Source organism: Dipodomys merriami, unplaced genomic scaffold, assembly GCF_024711535.1.
Source record: "Dipodomys merriami isolate MVZ:Mamm:240054 unplaced genomic scaffold, mDipMer1.0.p SCAF_7, whole genome shotgun sequence".
In the NCBI taxonomy this organism is placed as follows: domain Eukaryota; kingdom Metazoa; phylum Chordata; class Mammalia; order Rodentia; family Heteromyidae; genus Dipodomys; species Dipodomys merriami.
The window spans coordinates 35,958,580-35,977,628 of NW_027206290.1; positions in this window are offsets into that span (position 1 = coordinate 35,958,580).

Genomic DNA, 19,049 nt, shown 5'->3' on the forward strand with positions numbered 1-19,049 from the left:
GGAGTGCATATGCTGTGTAAAGAACATAATAATGTCCTTTTGTTGTTCAAAATGTTGGGTGGGCCAGATGCTGGTGGCTTCTGCCTGTAATCCTAGCTACTCAGGAGGCTGAGATCTGAGGATCTCCATTCAAAGCCAGCCTGGGCAGGAAAGTTTGTGAGACTCTTATCTCCTATTAACCCCCAGAAAATTGGAAGTGATGCTGTGGCTCAAAGTGGTAGAGAGCTAACCTTGGCTGGAGTCTAAAAGTTTGGGTGGTATATTTATTACTTAAAGTCCAAATATTTACTGTGACATTAAGCATTAGCATGACTTCTCAATTTTATCTTTTACTCTCCAGTTACCTTGCTCTATGTGTTACTTTCATATTAGAAAATATACCATCTGAATGAACATTGTATTCACACAGATTTTGGACAGTGATCTTTGTTTCCCACTTGTCAAGTATAGTCTTGCATGCAATAATGAACTAATATGAATTAGTTATCTTAGGTTCTCAATCTTAGTGCTTGAAACCACTGTGAAGAAATTCTTGTTTGAGCCTAGTTATTTATGCTTTGGGAGAGAATCCTCATCCCTTGCCATAGTGTACTGAATACTTTTTAATTAAAGCCTACTTCCCTTTTCAACACCATCTTTTACTATCTTCTTTATGGCTCACGACTGCTTCTGCCTCTAGCCTTTCAACTATGGTTGGATGCTTGGATTGTTACTTTTATTGTATCTCCTCAACTTTCTCACCCTGGTTAATTTGTGCTTTTTTACCCTGGCTAAGTTTGAGCCTTAGTTTAGGAGTCACCTTAGGTAGCTGGCTCTCACCTCTACTCCTGTAACTCCCTCCAGGGGAATCAACTCCCCCTTTGTATGTTTTTATGGCCCTTATGCTTACACTATAATAGAATCAATCACATTTGTTGTAAATTTGCTATTTATTCATTTGTATGCCTTTATTATATCTAATAGTTTCGGGGGATGCATGATGTACTATTTGCTGTATATACTCAGCTAAAGTGCTCAGCACAAATATTTATTGAATAAGTACATTTCAGTCATCTGAAACAACTGTATACAACCATCTACAAGAGTTATAAAGGTATAAATCTCTATTTTGCTTCCATATCCTTGAGTTCATTAGAAGTCCACTTGTATGAAGAGATGTTACTATAGCACTTATACTGCCAAGGGTGTAAGTTGGATGTCAAGGAAATTCTCATATTAAGTGTAGATACATATCCTTTTTCCTTCTCCTGAGGAAGAGAAAAGCAGTTTCCTGCTGTTACAATTCTTATAATAATACGTTAATATCACAGTGGGTAACGTGTCTTAAAAGAATCAGGAATTGATCCAAGGACACAGGGAAACTCTCTACTGAAAATCATTTAGGTTTTTGTACAGAGAAGCTTTTAAGATATCACTTCAATGAAAAAGAATGTTTTTAGAGCTGTCCAAGTTCAAGAACTACATTCTACATGAAAATGAAAAATAACAACAAAGGAAGAAGAATAGCTAGTACTATTTTGTCAAGGAAAAAACTGCATGTGTTTTGTTTTCACCATCCTATCTTTACAATGATAAAGTAGTTTTGCCATTTCTGAAGTTGTGCAACATATGATTATATTGAAAAATATCAAGGTTGAGAAATTGGTGCCGCAGTTTTGTTCACCTGTGTCAGTCAAGGTACACATGGAGTGTCCTAGCAAGATGGTAGAATGCACACATAGTTTGGAAAGAAATACAGACTGTGCAGAAAGGAATAGTCCAAGAGAAAGACAGGGTGCCATCTGTAGATGGGGGATTTTTAACTCATTTCTGGAAATGAAAGAAGAATTCAAATATATTGATGAACATTGATTTTTCTTATTATTGGTTGAGAGTGTGTCATCCTAGGACTCTCAGACATGGAATATAACAATGGAAAGAAGTGGTCTGCTGCAAAAATCTCTAGAAGAACTTCAACTCAGAGTTGGCAGCACAATGAATCCATCATATTTAACCCTAACCACTAGGAATAGCAGAAAGATAAGCCAGGGAAGGAAATGATAAAAAAAATAACAGAGGATATATGTTCAGAAATGAATAGGAAGATTCAGGTTTTGTTATTGAAAAATACAATCCAGTATTAAGATGACTAAGTGAAAAAACTTAAGACTTTGTACCAAGAATCTTTAGCTATTTGAGAAGGAGCAAGATGTCTGGGGAGGAAAGAAAACACAGGCTGCCAACAAAGGACTAAGAATCAGGCTGACATTGAACAATTCCAGATTTATGAGATTTTGAAAACAAAAGAGAAAATCTCCAGGGCTGGGAAGGTGGCTCAGTGGTAGAGCGCTTGCCTTGCATGCATGAGGCCCTAGGTTCGATTCCTCAGCACTACATAAGCAAAAAGAAAAAAGCCGGAAGTGGAGCTGTGGCTCAAGTGGTAGAGTGCTAGCCTTGAGCTGAAGAGCTGAGGGACAGTGCCCAGGCCCAGAGTTCAGGTCCCACGACCGGACCCCTCCTCCCCCCAAAAAAGAGAAAATCTCGAGAGAGGTTTTTTTGGTGTTTTTTTGTGGGGTGGGGGAGTGGCTGGAGGGTAAAAGTTAGGTTTGAACTCATGGCTTCATTCTTGATAGTCAGGCAATGACTTTACTGCTGATCCATGCATCCAATTCTTTTTTGCACAACCAGGGGATTATGGGTCTGAGGCAAGTTTAGGCGCAAATGTTTGTAAGACTCATCTTAATTGCTGACTGAGCATTATGTCATGTGTTGTCCCAGCCACAGGGAAAGGAAAATGGCTGGGTACAGAGGCATGTGCTGTCATCCCCAGTGACACAGGTAAGCACAAGTCAGAGTATCCACAGCCCGGGCTCACCCAGACATAAAAGTCAGACTCGGACTGGGAAGGTGGCTCAGTGGTAGAGCGCTTGCCTTGCATGCATGAGTCCCAGGTTTCGATACCTAAGCACCACATAAGCACAGAAAGCTGGAAGTGGTGCTGTGTCTCAAGTGGTATAGGGCTAGCCTTTAGTTGAAGAGCTGAGCAACAGTGCCCAGGCCCAGAGTTCAAGAAAAAAAAAAAAGTAAGACTCAACCTCAAAAACAGCCAAAGCATGTGGCTCAAGTGGTAGAGCATCACTCTACCCAGTGCAAGGTCTTAAGTTTTATCTCCAATATTGCCACAAAAAACCTTAACACTTGATTAACATATAAAATAAAGCAAATATTTTCAAACATATAAGACCTTAGACCATTTATTTGCAGATATTCTTACTTAGATTTCTTTCTAAGTAAGTTAGCTCCTAGCTACTCAGGAGGCTGCAATCTGAGGATCATCATACAAAGCTAGCCAGAGCAGGAAAGTCCACGAGACTCTGATCTCCAATAAGCCACCAGAAAACTGGAAGTGGTGCTGTGTCTCAAGTAATAGAGCACTAGTCTTGAGCTGAAGAGCTCAGGGACAGTACCCAGGCCCAGAGTTCAATGACCAAAAAAAAAAAAGGGTAAAATTTAAATTTAATAACTTACCCTACTGAGCATCATAGCTTAACTTAGAGTATACAAGATTATTGACTGTTTCCTCTGGTGATTGCCTAGCTAGCTTGGGGCTGTGGCTCACTGGTTCAGCTTAGCATTATGAAAGGCTAGCAGTGTTCATATTGTTAGCCCAAGATAACATCAAAATTCAAGGCTTGAAGTAAGGCTTCTAGTGAATGTGTTTCTTTTTCATCATCATGAAGTAAAAAAAAAATCATAAGCTAAACCACTGTAAGTCAGGGACTATCTTTAAATGGAAAGGAAATCAGTCTCCAAATTAAAAAAAAAATAACATGCAGCATGACTTTGGGCAATTACTATAGAAATAAAAGAGAATGCATTTTCTCTTATTTGTTTATTGGGTTCTGTTCTTTTCTTTATAATTACATTAAGTTGCTATCATCTCGAAGTAGCATTTTCATAATTTAAAGACTTTTTTTTGTAAGCCACATGGGAGTTGCAAAGAAAAAGTCTATTACAAAGAAATAAAACATTTAATTTTATTATTATAATTTTATGATCTTTAAGTAGTTGTACAAAGGGATTTCAATTCAACATGTCAGTCTATGAGTACAATGCATCTTGATCCATGTCACTCCTTTATCAGTCTTCCCCACCCTCACTCATCCCTTCAATTTTTCTAAGCCTCTCATCATATATATATATATATATATATATATATATATATATATATATATATATATATACACACACACACACATGGAATATTCTGTCGTGACAGAAAGGAACACTCTGGATCCTGAATACCCCTGTTACCCTACTGGAGGAAACAGCCAGACAGATCTTACCAGCCATGTTTTTCCATTTTTTTGGTGTATTCCTCAATTTCTTTCTTCAAGATTTAATGGTTTACATTGTAGGGCTCATCACCTTCCTAAGTTAAGTTTCATTCCTAGGTATTTCTTTGAGGCTGTTGTGAATAGGCTTATTTTCCTGGTTTCTTTCTCGGCTTATTTGTTGAAAAGCTACTGACTTTATATGTTGGGTTTATATGCCACTACTTTGCTGAAAATATTGACCAACCAAAAAGTTGGTTTGGGGCGATGTCTTTTGAGTCTTTTAAGTATAGGATCATATCATTTGCAAATAGGAATAATTCGTCTTTCCCTTTCCTGATTGTTTCCCCTTTATTTTGTTCTGTCTTTTCTTCCCTCTGATGTTATCCTGTCACATTGAAATCATGGTCAGATCAAATCCTTGTACTGTGTTTAGCGCGGTGGGCTTGTCCCATAGCTAGGTTTGGGTGTCTTCTCATCTAGGCCTCCTAGCTTACATTGTGGTGGTGGCTTTGACTTGCCTTCCCACCCATCGAGAAACATAGTTTGGAGTTGCAGACTGTTTTTTTCTTTATCATATTTCCTTTTCTCTTTCTTGGTGTTTTTCAGCCCTCCCATTTCTTTTTGGTGGTTCCTGATATTCTTCCTTTCTTTCCCTCTTCCATGTATAGTGTTAACTTGACTTTTCTCATCCATGGAGTCAAACACAGAATCTTTTTTCTTTGCCCTGTCTTTCCTGATAGTTCCAACTGATTTTTGATAAAGGTTCTAAGAATATGTACTGGAGAAAGAACAATATTTTCAATAAGTGTTACTGTAAAATTATGACAGTCAGATGGTGAAGAATGAACTTTGACTGTTATCAAAGTTTGAGCTACAAAAAGCAACGGAAACTGGATTAACTATGAAACTACTGGAAGAAAACCTAGGCAGAACAGTTAAGGACATTGGAATAATCGATTTTTTTCTTTAAAAGACTTTCAAAGTACAAGAAACAAAAGCAAAAGTTTCACTTAGTTTGATAGGATTATTTCAAACTAAAATGCTCCTGTGCAATAGACAACACAATGCAGGGGTAACCCACTGAATGGGAAACGTATTTGCAAATTACATATCTAACAGTGGCCTGATTCCTAGAGTATGTAAGGAACCGTTTAAAACTCCACAGTAAAATTTTGAAACCCAAGTTAAAAGTGGGCAATAGAGCTAAATAAATATTTCTTTTTTTATTGTGAAAATACCATACAGAGGGGTTAGTTACAATTACATTGGCAAGATAATGAGTACACTTCTTATCAAGCATTGTAGCCTCCTCCTTTGTTTCCCCTTCCCATGCCTTCCCAGCCTCCCCACACACCCCTCCACCCAATTCTCCCCCCCCCCCACCAAAGTTGTAATCGACATAACGACTTGTACATCTCATTGTTGCAATGGGTCCACCTGTATCCCTATTTAAATGATTTGTTTTTCCCCTTCCCCTCCACAAATTATACCAACATCAAATACAGTGAAAGCAGGGGTTATACTGTGGGGGAGGGACATACAAAACAACAAAGAAATAATCTTATAAATGTGTTAGAAACAATCTCATGAAAGAAAAAAACATTTGAATACATATCTTAGGGTTAAATAAATATTTCTGTAAAGAATAAATATATGAAGGTGCTCAACATCACTAATCATCAAGGATCATCAAAACAAAGCCATAATAATTACTTCACCCTAACAAGAATGGTTGTTAACAAAAAGCTGAAAGACAATTGCTGGTGATGACGAGAAGAAATGCTCACTGTTGGTGGAAAAACCATATTGAATTTCTTCAAGAAATTAAAGGTAGGGCCGGGCACCGGTGGCTCACGCCTGTAATCTTAGCTACGCAGGAGGCTGAGATGTAAGGATCGTGGTTCAAAGCCAGCCTGGGCAGAAAAGTCTGTGAGACTCTTACCAGAAGTGGCACTGTAGCTTAAGCTGTAGAGCTCTCACCTTGAGCTGAAGAGCTCAAGGATAGCGCCCAAGCCCAGAGTTCAAGCCCCACAACCGACAAAAAAGAAAAAAAATAGAAATTAAAGGTAGGGATATTATATGATATAGGAATTATAAAATTGTATCTATCCATGTCTGTCTTTCCATTTTATCTCTAGCTATGCATCTATGTATCTATCTATATTCAAAGGAAATGAAATCAATATCTTAAAGAGACATCAGTACTCTGATGTACCTTACATAATTATTCTCAGTAGCCATGAACTAAAACATAATCTAAATGTCTATCAGCTGATGAATATATAAAGGAACTGTACACAATAGAATACTATTCAGCCTTAAAATGAATGGAATCATGTCATGGGTGGGATTAGAAATGATTATATTAAGAGAAGTAAGCCATGACAGAAAGAGAAGTACTGCATGATCTTATTCATATATTGAATCTAAGAAAGTTGATCTACAAGTTGAGAGTAGAATGGTTACTAAAGACTAACAAAAGTAGGTGTTGAGGAAGCACAGGGAGATATTGATCTTTGGAAATTGAGTTCAAGTTTACTTAAAAACAAAAAGCTCTGGTGTACCATTGTATACCAGGGTCACACAGTATAATGAAATTATACTAAACAGTTAGAAAGTACTTTGAAAGTTTTCACTGTAAAGAAATGATAAATGTTTGAGGAGCTAATTATGTTGGTTGTCTTTATTGAATGCTGCATTCTCCCCACCTCCAAGAAACTCTTTTATTCATTTTCTTCAATTTGTCTATTTCTTTTCATTGGCATTTATTTCTGTTTAATTTTTTATTGTTGGTGGTGGTGGTTGTGGGGATTGAACTCGGCTTGGGTGCTGTCCCTGAGCCCTTTTTGCTCAAAAATAGTGCTCTACCTCTTTGAGACATGGCACCACTTATGATTTTCTCGTTAATTGGAGATGAGAGTCATATAGACTTTTCTGCTCAGGCTGGCTTTGACTGGAGATCCTCAGATCTCAGCCCCATGAGAAGCTAGGATTACAGGTGTGAACCACCAGTGCCTGTCTTCTGTTTAACTTTTAATTGACACTTCCTCAAACTAGACTATAAATCCCATAAGGGGTACAATAAATTTTTGTTTATTTCTGTTTCTAAAACCCACCATACTGAAAGGAGTAGAGGTGACATTTGAAAATCATTTATTGAATAAATAAACTCCCAAGTAAATATGTAGACATTATTAGAATTGGAGGGAGATAATTAAGAAGGCAAGACTGGAAATCTGTCTCTAAGAAACTCATAGTTGACATTGCTATCATAAGAATATTATGAAACATATCTTAAATACAAGTTGAGAATGGTGTATTGAGATATTTTTAGAAAATATTTCACATTCCCAAATAACTTTGGGCAATGTCATACCCTAGATCCACCAGGAGACATGAAATCTATGTTTGTTTGTAAAAATTTTATGAAACCCAAAATAAATATGCTTGTTTAACCCAGTATTGACACAAAGCTCTTATGTCATAATAATCCATTGAACACACATTTAGAAATGGTATTAAATGTGCTACTTAAAGATAATATATAGCAAACTATATGCAGGTTTTGAAGACTTCAAAGAAATATGGGATGTGAGATTCAAATGTAATGGAATAGTGATCACAGGGTTCTTTTTACTACATGTGGAGAAAATAATTTTATTTTGCCATCTAAGTGGGTAATTGAGTATACAAAAAGTCTCCTTCCTACATCCAAAAGGCTATGCTATACATACTTACTCTAATTGAAAGAGAAGTTCAGCATAGTATATTGTACATATTAAATCAATGGAATTGGCATCCTTTCACTCTTAATTCACTCAGTGTGAAGCTTTTCAAGTAGAATTGAGGTTTTTCATAACTTTTTCCCCATAATTTTTAAACACATGAAAAATTCTAAATTTTTAATTTGAAACATGTAACCATCTTGGTAAACTTTGTACATCCCTCAAAACATCCATAAAACTCTACAGTAATCATGTGTTTATTCCTAAAGATTGTCAAATGAAGTTAAAATTACTATACCTCTCGTCCCTTTTATTTTTCCTAGCATATGGTATTTCTTTTCTCAATTGAATTGGCAATTGCCTTCCAAACTGACACAGTCTTATTATTTTGTTATACTAATCATTGTTGCCAGTCATTCTGTTAATGCATTCTGTGGATACCTATTTTATGAATCATAATTATTATGTATTAAGTACTTTTAAAGTACTGCTTAAGGATATGTTCATTACTTTTAACTTTTGGGGGAAAATATCAAGATTTGTTTTTCTACCCACAGTTTAGGAAACAAAAGTCTAACAGTTCCACTTAAATTTGGTTTATTAAAAAATCCACAAGGTTGTTTTGATTTGCATTTCTTTTATGGCTAGAGAGGTTGAGCATTTCTTCATGTGTCTATTGGCTATCCTTCTTTCCTCTTCAGAGAAGTTTCTCTGTCTTTAGCCCACTTATTTATTGGGCAGTTGTTTCTTTGAGGATTTGTTGTTGTGGGATTTAATTTTTTGAGTTCCAAGTATATTTTAGATATGAGACCCTTGTCTTTTGTATGGCTAGTGAAGATCTTCTCCCAATCCATGAGCTTTCTATTTAGCTATGTCCTTTGCCATGCAGAAGCTCTGCAATTTCATGCAATCCTATTTGTCCAACCTTTCTTTGATTTGTTGTGTTTCTGGATCTCTATTAAGAAAATTTTGGCCTGTGACAAGGAGACCTAGTGTTTCTCCTATTCCATCCTGTAATATTTTCAGAGTGTCTGCTTTGACTCTGAGGTCTTTGATTCATTTGGAGTTGATTCTGGTGCAGAGTGATATATAAGGATCTAGCTTTAGTTTTCTACAAGTGATTAACCAATTTTGCCAGCACCATTTACTGAAGAGGCTATCTTTCTTCCATTCAATTTTTTTTAGCTCCCTTATCAGAGATTAGATAGCTATAGGTCTGTGGGTTCATTTCTGGGTTTTCAATTCTATTCCATTGGTCCTGAGGTCTGTTCTTGTGCCAGTACCAAGCTGTTTTGATTACTATGGCTTTGTAGTAGAGTTTGAAATGTGGTATTGATATTCCTCCAGCATTGAGATTCTGCCTCACCCCAGTTAGAATGGCTATAATCAAGAACTCTAATAACAACAGATGCTGGAGGGGATGTGGACAGAAGGGAACCTTACATTGTTAGTGGGAGTGTAAACTTGTTCAACCACTATGGAAAGCAGTATGGAGGTTCCTCAAAATACTCCACATAGAGCTCCCTTATGACCCAGGAATCCCATTTTTGGGCACTTACCCAAATGATCACAAACAAGACCATACTAAAGCTACCAGCACAACTATGTTTATTACAGCATTATTTACATAGCTAAGATCTGGAACCAACCCAGATGCCCCTCAGTAGATGAATACATCAAGAAAATGTGGTATATATACACAATGGAATTCTATGCCTCCATCAGAAAGAATGACATTGCCCCATTTGTTAGGAAATGGAAAGACTTGGAAAAAATTATATGAAGTGAAGTAAGCCAGGCCCAAAGAAACATAGGTCCCATGTTTTCCCTTATTTGCAATAACTAGTATATGTCTGAGTCAAGCAGAAATGGTCAGATAAGTTGATGTTAGGTGAAATGAACCCCAAGATAAGTATTCAAATGTCTTTTCTTTCATGTGATTGTTTCTAACATATTTATAAGATATTTCTTTGTTGATTTGTATGTCCCTCCCCCACAGTATAACCCCTGCTTTCACTGTATTTGATGTTGGTATAATTTGTGGAGGGGAAGGGCAAAAGCAAATCATTTAAATAGGGATACAGGTGGACCCATTGCAACAATGAGATGTACAAGTCATTATGTGGAAAAATGAACTTTACAACTTTGGCCGGGGTGGGAGGTAGGGGGGGTGGGGGGGAGGGGGGAAATGGGAAAGGATGGGAAGGGGAAACAAAGGAGGTGCCAACAATGCTTGATAAGACATGTACTCATTATCTTGCCCATGTAATTGTAACCCCTCTGTATGGTATTTTCACAATAAAAAATTTAAAAATCCACAAGGGCTTTATTCAATAAAATGGAACTTATTCTTAAAGGCTCTCATATATAAGTTTATTGTCTAACTTACACAGCAGCTTAAAAATACTCTAGGTAACATAGCTTTCCTCTTTCCTTTTCTCCTATCGATAATTCTCTGTAGAATTTGTTAGTTTGGTTCACATAAGAGACAGTTGTGCCACATTTCTTTTCTTTCTTTCCCTTTGGCTTTAACATCAAAACCTATGTACAGGAAAAAAAGGAGGTTGATTCTTGTTAGGATTTATTATAAATTGATTTTAAGTAAAATCCACCTCTTCTTGATGTTTACAAAAAAATTTCAATCTAGTACACACACACACACACACACACACACACACACACACACACACACACACACACACACACACACATGTCTAAAGAGAGAGGCTCTCACTGTGTTACATAAACTTACCCTGAATTCCTGCTTGGGTCAGTGATCCTCTTACTAACACTCTCAAGGAGCTATCACATCCTGCCTGGTTGATCAGCATGTATCTATTAAACCATTTGGAATCCCTAATTTTTGTTGGCTAAACAAAAAAAATGTTGCATGAATCTAATAGGTTTTATCTTAATGGAGGTGGAATCCAAAAATGATCTTAGTCAACTTAGTCTCTACGGTTAACTCATCCTACACATCAGTTCACTCTGGCTGGAACCCATTCATGGAGCATGCTTAAAACATTCTATCAACAAAGAAGTTACCATAATTAATTTTCCATATCTAGAAAAAATGAAGAAGGCAATGTATTCAATTAGTGGCTAGGAGGAAAGTAGAAAACTAGTAACATAGCAAACTAACAGATCCTTTAATAGCCAACTAACTGGTCCTTTAATTGATGTTATCTTTTTTAACTATTGTGTTGAAATATCCCAACTCAAACAACTTAGAGAGAACTTCAAAGAAATAGCAAAAATTTTCTTGTCTTTTTTTGGGTTAACAAGCATTATTATTATTATTTGTGTGTGAATGTGTGTGTGTGCATGTGTGCACACGTACCCATTTGTGTGTGTGTGTGTGTGTGAGTGTGAGCAAGTATTGGGTTTGAACACAGGCCTAGCTGCTGTTTCTTAACTTTTTCACTCAAGACTGGCACTCTAACAACTAAGCCACAGCTCTACTTCCAGCTTTTTGACATTTAACTGGAAATAAGTGTTTTATGGACTTTCCTGCCTGGGCTGGCTTTGAATGGCAGTTTTCAGGTCATAGCTTCTGGAGTAGCTAGGTTTATAGATATGAGCTATCAGCACCCAACTAAACAACATTTTATAATGTGATTTTATATATAGGTTACATTCTGTTACATATTTGGTAGGTGCTGGATATACTACTATTTGAATTCTTCAAAATTATTCTGAATTATTGATGACTATGTACGTGGCCATGGTTCTGGATTATATGAAAAATATTGCTATCACATTATTTTATTTTATTATTTTATTATTATCAATATTTTTGGTGAGCCAATTCCTTGAAACAGGAGCAACTATTTTAAGATCCCTGAATCAATTATTATATGCCTTTCAATTCTATGAAAACTTATAATCACATGGAAAAAATCTAGTGTTTTGGGGTAAAAAGCAAGAATAGTCTTTCCTATTGCTGAATAAGTATCATAAGAATAAGAATTTTGAACAATGAAATAGCAGATTAACCCAGAGAAAAGTTTGAATGTGAAAACTGATATGGCTAATTGTATTTAAGAAAGAGGAATTGTTTGAAAACAACCTGGGCAAAAAAAAATCTGTTAGATTCTTATATTCTTCAATTAATTACTCAAAAGCCAAAAGCGGAGGTGTGGCTCAAGTGATGGAGCACCAACCTTGAACAAAAATCTTAAGGAACAGAATCTAGGCTCTGGATTCAAAATGTAGTACTGGAACAAAAGAAAAGGAAAGAAAGAAAGCAAGGAAGGAAGGAAGGAAAGAAGGAAGGAAGGAAGGAAGGAAGGAAGGAAGGAAGGAAGGAAAGGAGGGAGGGAGGGTGGGAGGGAGGGTGGGAGGGAGGGAAGGAAGGAAAGGAAGAAAGAAAGAAAGAAAGGAAGAAAGAAAGAAAGAAGGAAAGAGGGAGGGAGAGAGGGAGGAAGGAAGGTAGCAAGGAAGCAAGGAAGAAAGAGAAAGAAAGAGAGAAAAGGGAGGGGAAGGAAGGGAAGGGAAAAAGAAGGATGGGCCAATCTGGAAAAATTTCTTCTGAGCCAAGATTCTTCTGCAGTGGTGGCATTTTCCCACGAAGAGGGGCCATATATGTTCCCTCTTCATTGAAACTAGGTAGGTCTTTGTGAATGCTTTCAACTAGTAGGCGAAAGTAATACTGTGGCTTCTAAAATGGGATATAGATATAAAGACCAAGTGATGCTCATCTTGGACCCCAGCCTCTATGCTGTGAAGATTTCAAAGAAGCCCATGGAAGCCTCAAAAGGAGAGAACCTGGGAGTTATGGTCCACAGTTCTCTCATAGCTCCAGTGAATTAAACAGCTAACAAACACTTGCCCATATGTGAGTAAATTGTGAAAGTAAGCCTTCCCGTCCATATAAACGGATGCAAATAATGCCACACGTATTTAAGAAGAGCTGTCCAATTGAAGGCTTGTCCAGATTATGGATTTCTTTAGCCTACTATATTTTGGTGTAATTTGTTGCCCAGCAATAGATAGCCAAAGCAGTTTCAGGAAAGCCTTAGTGGAGTCATTGACATCAGTATAAAAATAGCAAACTGCATCCCTTCTTATAGATTTAAAGCTTTGCTTTCTTCCATTAATCTGCATCATCCCAGGTTCCATTGCCTTTCCTTATAACATCTACTTATTTTTCATTGTTTTGATTACTCTTCCCTAAATCCCCTTTCAGGTTTTAAGACCCCAAGCTAGACACATAATGCTAATAAAGGCTTGATTAAAGCTGAGAGTAATTAGAGGATTAAGTATAATTCCTACATTCTATTATCTTATTTATAGAACTTGATGGCAGACTCTAAATTTTAACAGCAAGTGCTGAATTTAGGATTTAAACCAACATTCCTTTTGACTCCAACACATTTTTAACATTTCTTATTTAAATGAAATATTATAATTATTCTCTAGAAAGCTATTGGAAAGACCAGCATTTTTTGTTTCAACTACCAGGGTTTTTGGTTTCAACTCTTATCTTTTATAAAATTTGCTGTTAAATTAAAAAGATAATATATTATATATAAAACTGACTAGCCCTCTTTAACATTGTTGCCTGTCTCAGAAAAATACTACCCTAAATGCATTACTTATCATTCCATTAATATTTTATACTCTTCTGAACAACAAACAGTTTAACAAAATGAATACCAAGAAACTGAACCATGATTTGTTGGAAGAGTGGTCAAGGGTAGAGGAGAGATGAATGGAGAAAAGAAGGGTAGCAGAGTATAGCCATTATATTCAATATACATATGTGAAAAAGGAACCATGTAACTTGAGAATATGAGTGGGATTGTGAAAGATGGGGAGAATAATATAAGGACTGACACAGATCAAGATGAATTGGGAGTGGAGTCTATGGGATTCTTTAAATACAAGATCATGTCATCTGCAAAGAGGGAGAGTTTTATTTCTTCTTTCCCTATTTGGATCCCCTTTATGTCTGCATCTTGTCTTATTGCTGTAGCTAGGCATTCTAATATAGATTGAAGAGAAGTGGAGAGAGTGGGCATCCTTGTCTTGTTCCTGAGTTAAGAGGAAATGGCTTTAGTTTTTCACCATTGAGTATAATGCTGGCTGTAGGTTTGTCATATACAGCCTTTATTGTATTGAGGAATGTTCCATGGATTCCTAATTTTTCCAAAACCTTCATCATAAAGGGGTGTTGGATCTTGTCAAATGCTTTTTCTGCATCTATTGAGATAACCATGTGGTTCTTATTCTTGCTCCTGTTGATGTGATGAATAATATTAATTGATTTGCATATATTGAACCAGCTTTGCATCCCTGAAATGAATCCTGTTTGATCATGGTGTATGATTTTTTGGATGAATTGTTGAAGTCGATTGGCCAAAATTTTGTTGAGAAGTTTTGCATCAATGTTCATCAAAGAAATGGGTCTATAGTTCTCTTTCTTTGATGAGTCCCTGCCTGGTTTTGGGATGAGGGTTATGATGGCTTCATAGAATGTGTTCGGGAGTGATGCCAACAATGAGAAAAGTGTGGCTGAAATTAGGAAAGCAACTCCATTTGTAATAGCCCCACAAAAAATAAAATACCTAGGAATTAACTTAACCAAAGAAGTGAAGGACCTCTATGATGAAAACTTTAAAATCTTGAAAAAGGAAATCAACACAGAACTTAAAAAATGGCAAAACTTCCCATGCTCCTGGATTGGCAAGATTAACATCGTGAAAATGGCAATACTTCCCAAGGCTATCTACAAATTCAACGCGATACCTATCAAAATTCCAACCTCATTCTTCAAGGAAATAGAGGAGGCAATCCAAAAATTCATATGGAACAATAAAAGACCCCGAATAGCAAAAACGCTCCTCAACGGAAAGAACACTGCTGGAGGAATATCAATACCAAATTTCAAACTCTACTATAATGCCATAGTAATCAAAACAGCTTGGTATTGGCATAAGAACAGACCTCAGGACCAATGGAATAGAATTGAAAACCCAGAAATGAACCTACAGACCTATAGCCATCTAATCTTCGATAAGGAAGCTAAAACAATAGAATGGAAGAAAGACAGCCTCTTCAGTAAATGGTGCTGGCAAAATTGGTTAACTACATGTAGAAAACTAAAGCTAGATCCTTATATATCACCCTGCACCAGAATCAACTCCAAATGGATCAAAGACCTTGAACTCAAAGCAGACACTCTGAAAACATTACAGGATGGAATAGGAGAAACCCTAGGTCGCCTTGGCTCAGGCCGAAATTTTCTGAATAGAGACCCGGAAGCACAACAAATCAAAGAAAGGTTGGACAAATGGGATTGCATAAGGTTGCAGAGCTTCTGCAGGGCAAATGACATAGCTAGCAAGATCAATAGAAAGCCCACCGACTGGGAGAAGATCTTCACTAGCCATACAACAGACAAGGGTCTCATATCTAAAATATACTTGGAACTCAAAAAATTAAACCACCCAACAACAAATCCTCAAAGAAACAACTGCCCAATAAATAAGTGGGCGAAAGACTTAAAGAGAAGCTTCTCTGAAGAAGAAAGAAGGATGGCCAATAGACACATGAAGAAATGTTCAACATCCCTAGCCATAAAAGAAATGCAAATCGAAACAACATTGAGATATCACCTCACTCCAGTTAGAACAGCAAAAATCAAGAACTCTAACAACAACAGATGCTGGAGGGGATGTGGACAGAAAGGAACCTTACTTCATTGTTGGTGGGAATGTAAACTTGTTCAACCACTTTGGAAAGCAGTATGGAGGTTCCTCAAAAGACTTCACATAGATCTCCCCTATGATCCAGCAATCCCACTTTTGGGCATTTACCCAAATGTTTACAAACAAGACCACACTAAAGCTACCAGCACAACTATGTTTATTGCAGCATTATTTACCATAGCTAAGATATGGAACCAACCCAGATGCCCCTCAGTAGATGAATGGATCAAGAAAATGTGGTATATATACACAATGGAATTCTATGCCTCCATCAGAAAGAATGACATTTCCCCATTTGTTAGGAAATGGAAAGGTTTGGAAAAAACTATATTAAGTGAAGTAAGCCAGGCCCAAAGAAGCATAGGTCCCATGGTTTCCCTTATTTGCAATATCTAGTATAGGTATGAGTCAAGCGGAAAAGGTCAGATAATGTGATATTAGGAAAATGAACCCTTAAATATGTATTTTAATGTTTTCGTTTCTTTCATGCATGTGTTTCTAACGCATTTATAAGATTATTTCTTTGTTGCTTTGTATGTCCCTCCCCCACAGTGTAACCCCCGCTTTCACTATATTTGATGTCAGTATAACATGTGGAGGAGATGGGGACAAACAAGTCGTTTAAGGATTCAGGTGGACCTGTTGCAACAATGAGAAGTACAAAATGTCATGTCAAAACCAGCTTTACAATGTCGGTGTGGGGGGGGGAGGGGGCTATAATTGGGTGGGGGGAGGGGGGAGGCTGGGAAGGGAGGTGAAAGGTAAACAAAGGAGGAGGCTGGAATGCTTGGTAAGAAATGTATGCATTATCCTGCCCATGTAATTGTAGCCCCTCTGTACAGTATGTTCTCAAATAAAATAAAATAAAATTAAAAAAAAAAGATGAATTGTACTCATAATCTGATTTGTTCAACAAAACACCTTTCTATAACTACTCAGGTGGACCTGTTGCAACAATGAGAAGTACAAGTTGTCATTCCAAAACGAGCTTTACAACATCGGTGCAGGGGGGAGGTGGGGGGGGGGAGGAGAAGATTGGGATTGGGGGGAGGGGGGAGGCTGGGAAGGGATGTGAAGGGTAAACAAAGGAGGAGGCTGCAATGCTTGGTAAGAAATGTACGCATTATCCTGCCCACGTAATTGTAACTCCTCTGTACAGTATGTTCACAAATAAAATTAAATTAAATTTAAAAAATAAAAATAAAAAAGATTATAAATTGATTTGTTGAATTGGAATCCTTTTGCATAAATACTTAAGGACAATCATAAATGAATAACAAAAATATTTTATACTTTGAAGTACAGAGATATTCATAAATAACATACAATACTGCCTTGTGTTTAATTTTCTATAAAACAGAATTCTTTTTGTAGAATTATTGAATTTTTAACTAGATAATTTTTATGTTTTTAAACTAAAAATGGTAAGAACATTTGAAGGAAATGTTTTAGAAAGAATTTATCAGTATTTTTGCAAATATTCTTCACTCTACTGTTATTTGGAACTATCCAATTTTTTGATATGATTTCAGGATTTTTGGTGCTACAACAATCTCTTGCTAAAATGTACATTATTTATATTATACAATGTGCATCCTGTTGTGTATGTGTAAAAAATTTCCCCACGGGCTATATCTAGACCTATGTAGCTTTTTATGAAATTGCTTTATTTTCATTTTCAATATCTTATAGAATAAGTTTCTATATCTAATTTTTCAAAATTGGTTTAGTGATTCTTGGTTAATGATATTGCCCTGTAAAGTTTAGGGTTAGCAATTTTTTGTTTTTTTGTTTTCTTTGCCAGTCCTGGGATTGAATGCAGGGCCTGGGTCCTGAGCTTCTTTTGCTCAAGGCTGGCACTCTACCACTTGAGCCACAGCACCACTTCTGGCCTTTTCTGTTTATGTGGTACCCACAAATCAAACCCAGAGCTTCATGCATGCTAGGTAAGCCTCTACCACTAAGCCACATTCCCAGTCCTGCATAGAGTTTTGATGAGATTAACGTGTGGTAGAATCTGTGTCTTTAGATTTGAATCTTTCCATATAAAACCTATAGCATCTCCATTTATTATACTTTTTTCAGAACATTGTACAATTTTGTACTTTTCTCCATCATTCCAATTGGTCTTTAATATTCAGAGGTTCTTTACTTCAATTTTCTAACTCTCTAGAATGTATTTTCAAACCCAATATTAATACTCATTGTGTTCATGGTCATTTGTGGACATTAGTACAGTTGTAAAAATGCTGAGCATTTGAAAGGCATGAGTTGAGTATGCTGGGTTGAAGAAAGGCAATGTTCGTCTTATTGTTTTAAATTGTGTGTATGTGTGTGTGTGTGTGTGTGTCAATACTGGGACTTGAACTCAGAGTCTTGTGCATTCCTTCAGCTTGCTTGTTCCACTGGCACTCTACCACTTTTGCCATGTTTCCAGAATAACATTTTGCTAGGTCATTAGAATCTTGTAGACTTTTCTTCCTGGGCTGGCTTTGAACCTTCATCCTCCAGATCTTAGGCTCCTGAGAAGCTAGAGTTACAGGCGTGAGCCACTAATGCCCGACACATTCTGCCTTCTTGTTTCAGCTCACTTGCTATATTTTTGTGCTTTAATAGCTTCTAAGACTAGTGTTGAAGTGCTGTGCAGTGTTTCAAAGATCAAGAAGGCTTAAATATGCTTTATAAAAATGCTACCTGAGTTAGTTAAGTGTCATTCAGGCATGAGGTGTATACTGTTGGCTGTGAGGTCAATGTTAATGAATTAAGAATGTATTTTAAGAAAGCATCTGTAAGTAGAAGCAGGGAAAACACAACATCTTGTATTGATTGGTTAATGGAAAATATGAACAGAGGCTCATAAGAATCTAACCATGTCTTACCCATAGGAACCATAGTTTAGTATTTGCTACTTCACTGTCAAAACTTTAACATAATTATCAAATAATGAGAACTGACTATATCTTAAACATTTGGGGGGTACATTTTATTATTTATTATCATTTATTAGAATATTTAATTAGAACACTTTTAGTACTTTACAATATGCTATAGATATGTGATTGCGAATAGTATCTACTTTTTAATTTTTTTTTAAAAGCTACATTTTCACTGGTGTGTGTAATACTGCTTTGGGTACACTGATCTTACATCGCAGCTTTGTCATTTTGTTAGTTCTGCCATCCTTGACAAATTGACTAGCTGGGGCCATCAACAAGGTGACACAAACTGGGTCACTTAGAACAACAGTGACTTATTTTCACAATTTCAGATGCTAAACTTCTGAAATCAAGGTGTCA